Source organism: Lepisma saccharinum, chromosome 7, assembly GCF_977018435.1.
Source record: "Lepisma saccharinum chromosome 7, izLepSacc3.1, whole genome shotgun sequence".
Taxonomy (NCBI): Eukaryota; Metazoa; Arthropoda; class Insecta; order Zygentoma; family Lepismatidae; genus Lepisma; species Lepisma saccharinum.
Window position 1 is genome coordinate 43,675,584 of NC_139235.1, and position 14,439 is coordinate 43,690,022.

Here is a 14,439-nt window from a genome sequence, read left to right on the forward strand (position 1 = left end):
AGCGTGACATTACCTAAATTACATAACATGAGTGATTATTATTAGGTTAATATGATGATATATTCACTTATTTTCAGACTTATAGGCTGAGTTATAATCTTTAAAAAAATGTGTGTGTTATATACTTGGTATTCTGTTCCAGGACAAGACGAGACAAGGCGACGCATTCTTAATTACTATATTAACGAGCAATTCTACACGACAAGCATGTTGCAAGGTCGGTTTTTCAGTGCGATAGTGATTGCTGAGTATAGTAGTAGTAGTATAGAGTATAGTAGTAGTAATCCTTGTATACTCTATGTCTACTACAACCTTTTCAAACATTCCCATTGGCTCGTAGCTTTTGGGAGTAGTAAATAATCTTTGGTAGTTAGCAGTGGCGCAGGAACGTTTTTCATTTATACACACACACACACACACACACACACACACACACACACACACACACACACACACACACACACACACACACACACACACACACACACACACACACACACACACACACACACACACACACACATATATATATATATATATATATATATATATATAGGACCGTGTTACAGACTTGCAGGGATGATGGAGATTAACCCAAGTAGCAATATGAGATAAGGAACCCATGCACCATTAACAGATATGAGCCAAAATTATTTGGGTCTTCCTATGACAGTGGAATAAGATAATTTAAAGATGCGGCTTGTAGATTTAATACGGACATTACTACAGTGTATCGTAACACTCTACGACGAAATCGTTACAGTAATTGTTCACAATGGCGGCCCCAGCGTCGCAAGAAGCTACGTCGTATCCGCTCTGGGGTCGTACTGACCAATGATGTATATATCACTGGTATTGATGATATGGCAAGGATTCTTGCCAACAGGTCCTCCTCACTCAAACGGTTGACGATTGTGTGCTGATCCGAGGGACACTCCTTGCACTCCCTCCTGGCAAGAATCCTTGCTGCCTCTGATATCGTCCTAATGGCTCTGGAAATGTTAGAGCAGATGCGACAAGAGCCATTTTGAAAAATTACTGTAAGGTTTTTGTTGTAGAGTGCTACGTATCTAGAAATACATTTCGGGGGGTCCAACCAAGTGTCGCAATAATAATAATAAATAATTATATTAAATTAAAATAAAATATTAATTAAATATGTAAATTAATTAATATTGCATTGTTATTATTACATGAATAGGAAAAGGATGGTAAAGAATAGAGATATAACACAACGTATTTATTATCTAGCTTACTTGTAGTTAAGATCGTCAAGATTTGTATAAAAACAACTGCTCTGGCTTGGAATGAATTGAATATTTATTGAATAACAAAAAAACAGTTAGATCCAATTAACGAAAAGTAAAGTTCCTGATTAATATTTTATGGATATTATCATTAGTAGTGTGCATAAATCTTTGGAACCCTTCAAAGCCGCATAAAGCAAATTCCTTGCCTTCCAGTAAGTTCAGCGGAAATGACCATCGATTATATAACAAATGCTAAACAATTATATTTCGATTATTTACTTTTACTACTTGGTACGTCCTTGATACCTAGGTATAATGTAAAGCTATGGGAAATATTCTATTTTAGAACAGCACACGCGAATGTTCTGTTATTTAATGCAACATTTGCATAAATATTTTTTTCTTTGTTTTCTTTAGAATTTATGTTGTTTAAAAACAGATTTTAAAACCAGATAACAATTGTGACACATATAAAGCTCTTGACCTCGTTCTGGGCTTCTTTGGATTTAACGGAACGGGAAATCAGGATTTCGAAATGTGAAAATGCGAACAAACATACATCTAACATTTTAATGCAGGTTGAGATTAAAAGGGATGAGAAGGATCTTGAGCAGAGGCGCAACCACGAATTTTTGTCTGGAGGGGCAAGTACCAGGATAAACGTATCAATAATAATAATAAACATAATAATGATAATAATAATTTTAATAATAATAATGTTATTATTATAACATTATTATTAATATTATTATTATTATTATTATTATTATTATTATTGATTTGCTTTATTTTACTTCGCTTATTGTGCCACTTTTGGCTAATTTGCGAAGATGGGGATGAGTGATGACATGATGAAATTGATGAATGGACACTCCCAAACATCCATGCCCAAGACGGGATTCAAACCCGGGACCAACATTATTACTAGTATTATTAGACCTATTAGTAGTAAGGGTGGTAGTAGTAGTATCAAAGATGTTATTACCCTTGTAAATTATGCAAAAAGGGGGTAGAAGTTGGTGCTAAAGCAATAATGTGTTCGAACAAAAGATTTGAATTATTTTTTTCAACACGTTCAATTTGACATTAATAATGGAAGACAAGCACACAAACTATTTTTGAAAGACAGAAAATGCTTAGTAAATGCATTCCAAATAGTATAATTCTTTTTTTTACATTAGCAAATTAACATGCATAACTTTTATGCACGATATGTTGATTGATTGATTTGTTGTTTTAAGTCTACTTTATACACATGAAGGCTAATCAAGACTGGACCTACAGTTTAAAGTGGGATCCGACCCACTGTGCCTGGTGCCTCCACCGGGTATCGAACCCGGGACCCCTAGATTACAAGGCGACAACGTTATCACTAGGCCATCGGGGAGGCCCCATGCACGATATGTGTTTCACTCAACTATGCAACATGGAGCGACATGGACACTAAATTGTGTACGTATTCAAAGTTTCTTTAATACATATTATATACAGCATATATTATTTTAATACATTAAACAACCAATTCATCCATCTCACAATAAACCAAAAGCAAAAATTACATAAATTGTCTCTCAAATGTGCACACTCCCTCTCCTGAAAACAATTGTTCCTGCATTTAAAACAAAATCAATGAAGAGAAGTGTTATTTCTCTGTCTGGTAATTTACAATCCATTACAGAGAACAAACAAAACTAGCGAGCGAAGCAAGCAAGAAAATTTTTGGATCCAATTTTTTTGCAGGCTGAAATCAATATTGATTTAACAGGGTGCAAATAATTTCACGGGAATGCATTCTCCCTGTTACAACTTTTGTGCCTCCCCAATGGTGTAATGGTGTAATCCTCGACTTGTGATGAAAGGGTCCCGGGTTCGATACCCGGTAGAGGCACATGGCACAATGGTTCGGATCCCACTCTAAACTGTAGGTCCAGTCCCGATTAGCCTTTCTGTACGTAAAATGGACTCAAAACCACAAATCAATCAATCAATTTTACAACTTGTTTTCCTTAGGATCGTTCGGCGCCCAGGGCCGACTCCCTCCGCCCCCTAGCTACGGTTCTGAACTTGATCAGACTAAGAAAAGAAAATTTTACGAAAAGTATTTTTATTTGCATAAAATTTGGAAGTTGTGGGAGGTAATTGCCCCCTGCAGGTTTCGCCACTGATCTTGAGCTACCCCAACCAGGAATGATCATCTCCCACCCACTGGATATAGAAACCACATTCTTCAATATGTCATACTTATAGAGTTCCACTACAGTTCAGTTTTCTAATTTTAAAGTCCCATAGCAACGCATAAAAAAATATTTCTTTTCGTGTGTAGTGGTATTAAATGCAGATACATGCGTGTGTTTAGGGTAACATGTCAATTTCTCGTTTATATGAAAAGGTAAACTTTAATGTAAACAAAAGCATGTGCCCGTCACAGTTAAAGATTTTCGCATCTACAAAGAAAATCTCGTGGCAGAGGGGTTAGCCCTGCTATGACGCCAGAGGTCCCAGGTTCGAATCCCGGCCTGGGCACTGGTGTTATTTGCGACTGTCCATCAATTTCACTCATCCTCATCTCCGCGATTAGCCAAAAGTGGCAGAAATGCGAAGTAAAATAAACCAAAATCTACCAATGGAACCTGCAGTGAGTCTGATTTATCTCGTGCATTCATCTGGCTAATGTAATTTTCTTACAGTTTGACTTTAGGGTTTAACGTAAAATGGCGTGTTGTTTCTGTTGCATTCGGTATCAAAATTAGATTTTAAGCAATTAATGTCCAATTGATTGATTGATTGATTTGTTGTAGTGTTGCCCACGGGACGAGACGGGACAGGCTTTTAAAAATTCGAGACGAGACTAGATTGACCATGTGTCATAATAAGACAAACGAATATTTTCGAGACGAGACAGCATTTCCACGAGACTCCACGAGACGAGACAGGCCAAAATCTCGTCTCGTGGGCAACATTAATTTGTTGTTTTAAGTCCACTTTATGCACAGTAAGGCTAATCGGGACTGGACCTACAGTTTAAAGTGGGATCCGAACCACTTGTGCCTCCACCGGGTATCGAACCCGGGACCCCTTCAGTACAAGGCAACAACGCTACCACTGCGCCACCGGGGAAGCCGAATTAATGTCCAATTATAAGTATATACCTAATAGGTAAAAATAAGCCCCCCACCATCCTCATAAAATCGCAAATTGCATCCTGTTTAAATGTCTAGGAAACTTTTCATTTCACCTAGGAATTATATCGCGATGCGATGAGTCTAGAATTGACACAGCCTCATCTCGTCTCATGTGTGGAGAGGTCCTTCTCGTTCTTGTTTGTGCGTATTTTTGTTTCGGTTTCCACTCTGAAGTTATTACAACATATTCTAGATTCACTTCATGCTCAGATAGGCTAATCGGGACTCTGTTTTTTTAAAAAACTCTTAATATAGGTTTAAGTATAGTTTTCCGAACACCCTCTTACAAAGTTATGAAAAATATGGGTGAGGTACAGGAGTACATTGTACCCCCCAAGTTGGTCTGTCGTGTCGTTCGTGTAGGTATTTCGTTTCGGAAAATTCCATTTTAAATATTCAAAAGAAAATGGGGTCAGTCAGGTGGGTTTCATGTGACGTCAGGATTCGCAACTCCGCCATGTTTGCGGCGAAGTTGCTTGTCGTCTGCAAGGAAATATCCACCACCTAGCGTTCGTTAAACCTACATCAACTGTACGTTTATTAGTACTGTGTAAAATGTCGGTAACATTGCATAAAATTAATGACTATGTCGTGTAATCTGGGAATAACGGTAAATTTTCCGAGAAAGCACCAACTCGCATTGCAAGCCCGGCAGTTTCCACGGATATCGCTGTGTGCCGTGTTGCTACGTTCCGCGCTCATCTTTACTCCGCTGAATAGAAATCTGCATAAAATCGGTTTCTCAATGTGAATTAACAATGATAATTGGTTTTAAAAACAGATGCAACGAGCTTCAAAACAAGACCAATTTTGTATTTGTAGGACTACCCAATACTAAGAAAAAGTTGTTTCGCAAAATTGATGATAACGGTTTTTTGACAAATTTTTGAAATCTGAAAATTAAGATTTATGTTTAAAGTCTTTCTGCCTGCACCATACTAAAGTTTCATCACGATCGGACAACCCTTTTTTATTTATAGAATTTCAAAAAGAGCGATCGTTTGCAAAAGAAAATAAAAACGGCCCTTCCTTTGTTCTCACAACGTTAAAAAATATAAGTCATACTCGAAAAACTTTTGGTTAACATAGATTAACGCAGAATTGAATAAGCTAAATTTTGATGTAACTCGTTTTTTTTTAGGTTTACTGTTAATTTTTAATTGCAGTCTAAACTCGAGTATCTATAATTTTTAATCCGATAGTAGTAGCTAGCACAATGTAGTAGAATAAGTTTACAATGGTTTGAATTTCTGTGGTAAGGAAGATAATGCTTATAAGTTATAAACAATGTACACATTTTTTATTGGGCGAATTGAAAATAGGTTCTTTTAACAGTAGCACTTTCAGTCTGCTGTCAAATTATAGAAGGGGGGGGGCAGAGGGCACAACTCGAATTACGGATTTAGGGGGTACAGTACCCCCCTTCAAAAATTTTGGGGGTACAATGTACCACTGTTAGTTAGGTTAGGTTAGGTTTGTTGGGTTTGGTTCTCTTAGCACAAGAAGACGACGAAAAATTGTTGTACAGTGGGATCCGTGAGTATTACCATGCAAATTGTCCATCACCATGTTCGTGCACTATATTTGGCCCAGTAAGAGCTTCAAGAATTAAAAGAAAACTCAAAACAAGCTGTCGACAACTTCTGCACCAGCACACAAAAAATCCATCGCTTAAAAACACACAGGATGTAAGAGGAAAAAGTAATGAAAATAGTCATGGACAATTTGCACGGTAATACTCATGGATCCCACTGTACTACTCTATGGTTAAATAATCGCAATACGTATTCCATTTCCAAATAACGATGGTTTCCCCTTACTTTCAACCATGGAAATCACATAGAATTGTAAAAATTTCTTACATTTACATTTCCACACGATAGAAGAACTACAACCAACAATTGGCTGACTTTCGACTTCCATGATTTCAAACAACCGAACGAGTGTCGTAAACGAGTGTTCATTGTCACTTCCTGACTTTTTGCATTCTTCTGGCTGGATTACTAGGTTAATTGGCGCTTTCAAATTACACTAGGTCACGTCACTTCAATAAGACCATACTTCAGCCACTCCCCCCCCCCCCGCACTATGCTAAACCTTATCTACCAAGAGAAAATAAACTGTCCCTCCTTGCACCCCACCCACTTCTGGTTTTGTAACAGGATCACCGCCACTGTAATTCACATGTTTATTTCTGCTATTAGGTGAATATGTATGTGAATATGGTTAGGCAGGTCAGGTTTGAGACTCTTTAACAGAAACGATTGACTGCGATAGAACAACCTTGCTGTGTGCATATTTGTAGCAAACTTCTAATCATGTAAATGTAACGAGTGCACTCACGGTCCCCGAAATGACGTGTCAATCATACCCCGGCACGGGGCCAAACGTCGTTATGTGTACGGGAAACCGGTCGTGACTCTCGGTCCAGGTTTTCAAGTTCGGTACTGAGACGGTCGTTTATTGTCATACTATTGCGAGGCGGGGATAAATACCTTGAAATATTATACTGTTTTGTTTACCTTGCATATGTAGATTCGAACAATCATAACACACTAATAGCATAATATCCTGTACCTGAAAAACGTCAAATAACAACACTGACGAACGGTAAAAAGTGAATATATATTGTAACAACAACAAAAAAAATATATTGCAATCAACAACTCTTTACAAAGCCTCCTCAAACGCTCACTCATTCACTCTTTCTCTCTTTCACACCTCCGAGGTATTTTTACATGAAGTATAGATACAAATCATGGATCTCATTAACATATCATTCCTTTTAATTTTTAAACCTTTATGTGAATTTAGGGTATTTGTCTGCCAGCTCCTGTGCTCCTTTAAATTAACTTAAGTGCCAGCCCTCGGAAAGCGGTTAACTAAGGCAATTGGGTCGGCGTGGTTAAATCTTTCGTTCGAATGAACGTATGTATCCAGTCGTAAGCACGACATTATACAAGTTTCTCGGACGGGGGTAATACACATAAGCCTCTCTCGTCCAATGAGAACAACTACACAATTACATAGTGATGCAAAAACTTAATTGGCTCCAGCTGCCGGAAATACACAAATCAATCGTCGGCGCGAGCAAAAATTACATTAATAACCACTATGCAACAAATAATACTACTTCATGCGCACGACCTTGCAATAAAAATTACGCTTTTCACAATTAAAAAGGACTCATCAGTCAACTATTGACAAGTTAAATGGCGCGACGGGGCGGTCGGTTACACAAAAAATGGAGCACACTTTGACAATTTACACTAAATATTAAAGAAATGAAATGGAGCTTCTAACGCTGAATGCAGACAATTAAATTAGAACATCTGAACATGAAATAACCTTTTTTTACAACAATACCAAAAAATATCAGACACGGAAATTAGGTTCGGGGTTTCCTGAGTAACTTTGCAAATAAGTGAGACTTCGGCGTTAACAGTACGGTGTTGATACTAACAATGCACGTTTACATTCACATAGACCCTCTGAAATATACTCTACCGGACTCTGCTACATTGCGTGGTCATTCATCTCTCCGGGACGCGGGACTTGCACACGGTTCCTTTGTAGCGAAATTGTTCTCCGAGGTCGACCGCGACGAAGAATAATTGCGACGATATGGTGTACTTGCACCTCCTCAGTACTTCGGGCGTTCCTCTTGTCACTAGCGTCGGGTGTACGTGGTCACGCGCCGGTCCGGAATCTCTCTAGTGTCGGGCATCAATTGGGCGTCGATCTGCAATCTCTCTCTCTGGTAACGGGCTTCAGTTGGAACGTCGATCTGGAAACGTCCTTCTCTCTCTCTCTCTCTCTGGTAACGGGCTTCAGTTGGAACGTCGATCTGGAAACGTCCTTCGGGCTTTAAGCAGTGGTTGGTTTTGGCGTCGTCTGGTTGGCTTCTGCGTCGTTGCGGGCGTCAGGGGAGTCGACGGACTCCCTTCTCTATCTCCTTTAGCCGCCCATAATTATGTAGTCCACGCTTGGCAAAAACAAATCACCGCGTAATACTTTACCAAAATAAGGCGCACACTGGTAACTTTCTATCTGCGATTCGCTCACGGTACGTAAGCAAACAAAGTTCACGGACACAAAACCATAATCACGCGAGAGTGTAGCGCGGAGATGCTCTCTCTATGAAATCCGGGTAAAAACTGTGTCTGGAATGGTAGTACTCTTGTTTATATGTCACTTTCGAATTTGTCCGTTGGGAAGGACGCTAAGGTGGCTTCGCTTCGGTTTCCCAGGGGATGGAAATGACCTCTGTCCATTGTCTTGAAACGCGGTCACCGAGGCGTCTTCGATCCTTTCAGGCTTGGGCTCCAGCTGATTTTCCTGGTCATCCGTGAACATGGGTTCGACCGCCCGCTGCGACTTGAAGCCCGGTCGCGACGAAAATAATCTTTCCTTTTCTCCGTGTTGGTGCAAATATGTCATTTTCTAACCGGCGGCTGTCACTCAGGAAAAACCCATCTCCCAACTCCCGACGTCTGCCTCGGATACAAATTTATCCACAAAATAAAATCAAACCTCACACTTTCATGTTTGTGCATAAAATGAATTTATAAACAAAAATAATTTATATCGAACTGCGTTTCACATGTCACTAGATACCGTGACATAAAGATATACATTGCATGGTTTTAAATTGTATCTCTGGTTGGTCATTATTAGGGAGACAAATTTATGGTAAATAAAAACTGAGGAGAGCGGTCAATAAAATGTTATATCAGCGGTATATACCAGCGGTGAAAAAAAAATGGCACACACTTTTTCATCATGAGAGGAAACATCATACAAAAGAGCTATAAATTGATAAACTACTTCATTTTTATATACTGTACACATACACAAGTACTTAGCTGTCCAACCAAAAAGAAAACATCAACACAAAATCACTTCATTTCTAAATTGCATATCTCAAGTGATTTTTATTCATTGTATGTATTTAAACGATATCCTTGCTGTCCATCAAATAAAATAATCACTACTGCACATACACAAACACATGTTGAAAATCACATGATAAACAAAATTCATTCATGACTGAACACAAATGACACCATTGTTTCCCTTGATGTGTGGGAACAGACTAATCTTATCGCTGCTACAGCTAGCAAGTTCAATGAAACTGGAAGTTGAGTAGACATTCGGGGGAAGAAAGGAATGCAGCTTGACAGGGACCGAACTTTTCGAACTGAGATTATGTGCATGGGAAATCCCAATTTGCAGCGTCTTCCTGATGTGATCGAAGATGAAACGTTCTTCAGCTGCAAGTGGTAGGAAACTTTAGGCAAACGTTTCGTTACAAATCGACAGTTTGCGCACACAACCTCGATTGCCGGTTTTTGCTTGTTTTCTACATAATTTGATGATATTTCACGGTTATTTCGTGGAAAAACACACATTTCGCACTACTTCGCGAATAAAACTCATGCATATTTCATCATTGGGGGTGTAGTTACGTGCAGAATGTTCAAAATTGCATCTTTTTTTCACATTTCGCGATTTCGCGCATCGCAAAAATTCAATGTCCCTACTTATGGCCAAAATTGGTCTATGTAAGCCGGAGCCAATGATGGCACCATAGTGGTGCAGGGCGGCGTGCACCCCAGTTCACAGCCAAACGAATGCACGAAAAAGCCAGACCTGGCTCAAAGAGAGCTAAGTTGGCAACAGTGCTCTAGCCGCCGCAGAGGGGACGGCCACGCGGAAATTCTTCCCTGGCTGTTTACTAATGATTTCATTGATTGATTGAGTTGGTGTTTAAGTCCACTTTATGCCCAGTAAAGCTAATCGGGACTGGACCTACAGTTTAAAGTGGGATCCGAGTGAGCCAAAAAATAAATTCCCGTCCTGATCCCGACTTCGCGAAATGGCTTCCTGACTTTTCGGGATCCCGAGCAGTCGGGGAAATACCGAATGGTTAGGGTTACCAGACGTCCGGTTTTTCCTGGACATGTCCTACATTTTAGCCTCATGTCCGGCGTCCGGGAGGAATTTGAAAATTATCATAAATGTCCTACATTTTGAGCGTCACATAATATTAATTAGGAAAATACGTAACAGAGAAAATATCATGCAAGTTACAAGTTTGGACTGCGCTTCCAAACTCAATAGTGAAATTTATTTTGATTCAGTCATTGCCCAAAGAGAAAAAAAGATCGTCATGCTATTAAACAAACGGGAAGACGGAAGCAATTAATGAACAAAGTTTTGGGACCACTTTCTGATAACGTCACTGTTCAATGCCTGAGCAGAATTTCTTGCCGTACGGTTCATACTGATGGAACAAGGTGTTGCCCATTCTTATTCAATATTCAATATAATTTGATTGTAAAGCAGGAGTATAGAGAACAAAGTTATTCAGGGTGTCTGCCAGTCAATAAAGTCATGGAAGTCAAGAAAAAGTAAATAAATCAACAAGTAGGTCAAGAAGTCAATGAAAAGGCAATAAATTGTTCTTGTGGTCAACAATTTTTGCTATCATAATGACTGATTTGTTGACTTAGTTTATTTTACTTCACTTTTTTCTGTCCCTGTGGCTAATCGCGAAGATGAGGATGAATGGTAGTAGGATGAAGGGACAGTCACAAACATATAGGGACAACCGACAGAAGCCCCACATAAAGCTTCGCTTGTCTGCCAAACACAGTTCAGGATGCATTAATACGAGATAGCAGATCTAATTCTCTTCTTAAATTCAGCTTCAGTCTTTATCTTAACTGGTTCTTTGGTACTGGTCCGTATAATTTCAAAGAGTTTGACTGTCCACTCTAACATAAATATAGTTTTACTAAACTTGAAATTTTGATAAAAATTGTCTCCTCAGAGAAGTGCCACTTAAATCATGTAGTAAGAGGTGCATTGATTAGTGTAATTGCAAGTTTTGAAATTTTGCATTGATAAATTCATTGAGAATTCATTTTTTAAGACTGAAAAGTGTCATTTTTCAACAACTTTCTAACGTGTTCTATAGAAATATGTATTACTCCCTCTGTTCCATAATTATAGTCCGGTATGCCAAAATGGTAGTACAGAAATGACAGACGAAGAGGCAGATGGAAAGCCAAATTTGTACTGATCCTTGAGTAGTAAAGTTGTATGACTCCCTTGTTTCATGTTCTTCTTCTGTATACACCAATGTCACAGTTTGAATATTATGAGACAACAAACAAAGGTGTACCGGACAATAATTATGGGACAGAGGGAGTATTTATTGAGAATGTTTTGTTTCCTACATTTTGACTTAACGTCCTACATTTTGGGACAGACATTTCCCGATCTGGTAACCCTACGAATGGTCATTTTAAAAAGTTGTTAATTCTAAACTTTTTCTGTATTGTAAATGTCCGGAACTTATCGGAAATTGTTACTTTTTATTCCAGAAATGCAAAAACAATCACTTAAGGTGAAAATGACGTAGAATTTGAGATTTCCAGAGCTTCAGAAAATTTTCTTACATTTCCCGTCCCGAAAATTTCTCGACAGTCGGGAAATTACGAATTTTTCCCGTCCCGAATGTCGGTATTTAAAAAATATCCCGTCCCGACCCAAAAATGCTGTCCCACACACCCCTAGTAGTTAGTGTAGCTACATAATGCATGTCACAAATCAAAAGTGTGAGACTAACAATTTCTCAAATAAATTATAAAAAATATTGAATAAACATGAATAAATATGCTTTCTTGAGCACAAGCAACATTTTCTACGAAACTATAAGCAGTGGGCCACCTTGGAACAGATGTAACTATTTTGTATTTTTTAAAATTACAAGCAATTTTACAAAATATTTATATGGTACATGTTGTTAATTAGTTATAATAAAAGTTATTTCTTAAAATTTCATAAATTTATCTCCCATTCGAGATTTGAAGCATTCCACAGAATAACGCTGCATGGCACTTTGGGAATGTGCTGAGTTACCAGGGAAATCATGCTGCGGCCCTGCTTCTACAGGCTACAAGCTGGCCAGTCATAAGGTCGGATGTTGCCCAAAGATTGCTACTGTGTTTGCATAAGGTTATATGTTGTTTCTACTGTGGTCCAATAACATACAACAGGTTTTATCCGTTGTTCTCGCATTCACTGAAATGTGGCATGGAGCGTTATTCGGTGGAATGCTTCATTTGTAAATTGCCCTGGAAGTTTAACTATGACCACCTTTGGCTCACCTACCTTATGTGCCTCCACCTTATATTGAACCCGGGAACCCTTGATTACAAGGCGACGACGCTACCACTGCGCCATCGGGGAAGAGTGTTTACTAATGAAGATGAATCTCACAGACTATATGTGTGAGAGGTCAACGATCTCATTCTCCACTCGCCTACATTGGAACAGTGACGTTCTTGGCGCAGAGGGGAATTACCCTGTCATGTAACATCCATTTTACTTTTCCAGCAATTTTTTAGCTTTATTTGTGCTTCTTGCATGCATAAGTACACATTTACACATACTACTCTACCAAGAGTCCTCCTCCGTGGTACTGTCTAAGGCGCTGTGCTTTGGACTCCGACTGCCTGGGTTCAGTCTCTGGGTTCTCGGCCTGTGTATAGGACCGGTGGCAACTCACCATTGTGAGACAATTGGGGGGCTACGAGTGAGTAGTTTAATCCGGTCTCGGAACTCTGGGGGTTCGACGTGCTGACCCCAAGTCACCCCATTGCCGGTTGAAGAACTCCACACCTCTAGGCAGGATTGTGGGAGGGAGACTGGCAGTCGGAAGATAGGCCAAGGCCCTCAGAGGGCTGTCGAGCCACGGATTACTTTATTATTTATACTCTACCAAGAAGAGAAACGTCGTCGAAACGAGCGAAGGGAGCCTGAGCAGTACAATCACCAGCTTACCATGTAATCCTTCCTCTGCGTTACCAAAAGGTGCTGCGTTCTTCAGCACATCGTCGTCACCTTCATTCAGTGCCTAGTGTTTGTATCAGCATGAAGAGGAAAACCGTGCACAGGGAGAGCAGAGTCCCGGGTTCGTAGTGATTCGGATCCCACTTTAAACATTAGATCTAGTCCAGATTAAACTTATCTGTGCATAAAGTGGATTCTAAACAATCTCAGAGCCGTGATATTTTTTTGACAACTACGAAAGGAAGGGAAGATATCAATATGGCACTCGGGCACAAACGAAGAGGAAATTTTTTGTACACGGTGACTGCGAAAGGAGTAAAAAAGTGACGGTTTATACCGCGTTTGCTAGAACTTGTCCAGTTTCCCGCGCTAGCGATCGCTCGACAGTTTCGGTACCAATGAGAAAAGAGGAAAAAGTCGTCTACTGGGCAGCGAGGAGCGAATGGAAGGCAGAAGAGAGGCGCTTACGTAGACGCTGTTGCCACGTTGCGGTCTAACACACGTGTTTTGTTTGTGTCTTGTTGAAGAAGCTTGTTTTGTGAGCGTGGTGCTGATTAGTGTGCGTTTTAAAATATCCAGGGTGGATTTTATTCTGGTGATATTTGCTTGTGACCTTTTTGTGTTTAGTGTCATCTTATCTGGAACATTCAGGAAGGGGAATTGTGTATATTTGTGCATTTCCGTGTATTTTATTCACAGCCTGGCTTCGGCTTTCCACAGCACGGAGTTCAAGCGGTCTGCAGCGACAACGCCGCGTGGTTTATAGAAAAGCCAGCGATCAGCAAGCGCGGGAAGCGAGACAGGTTGTAACAAACGGGGTATAGTTCGCGAGTTGGACGCGATCTTTCTCTTTATGGTACGACTGTGCACTTATTTTACGGCATAAAACACACCTAGCATTTGTCTGTAATACACGGTGGAGGTTCATATAGTGGTTCGGATCCCACTCTAAAACGTAGGCCCATTCCCGAATAACCTATCTGTTCCTAAAGTGGACTTGAAACAAACAAAAATGCTCTCGAAACTCATAAAACGCACTAAAATGCTTGTTCCAGGCAAGCTCTTCTAGAATAACCCTTGAGTCCCTCCACCCTGTGGCCTCCATTCTGTTCACGAATATGGCCTTCTGTTTTGCACAATCGCGA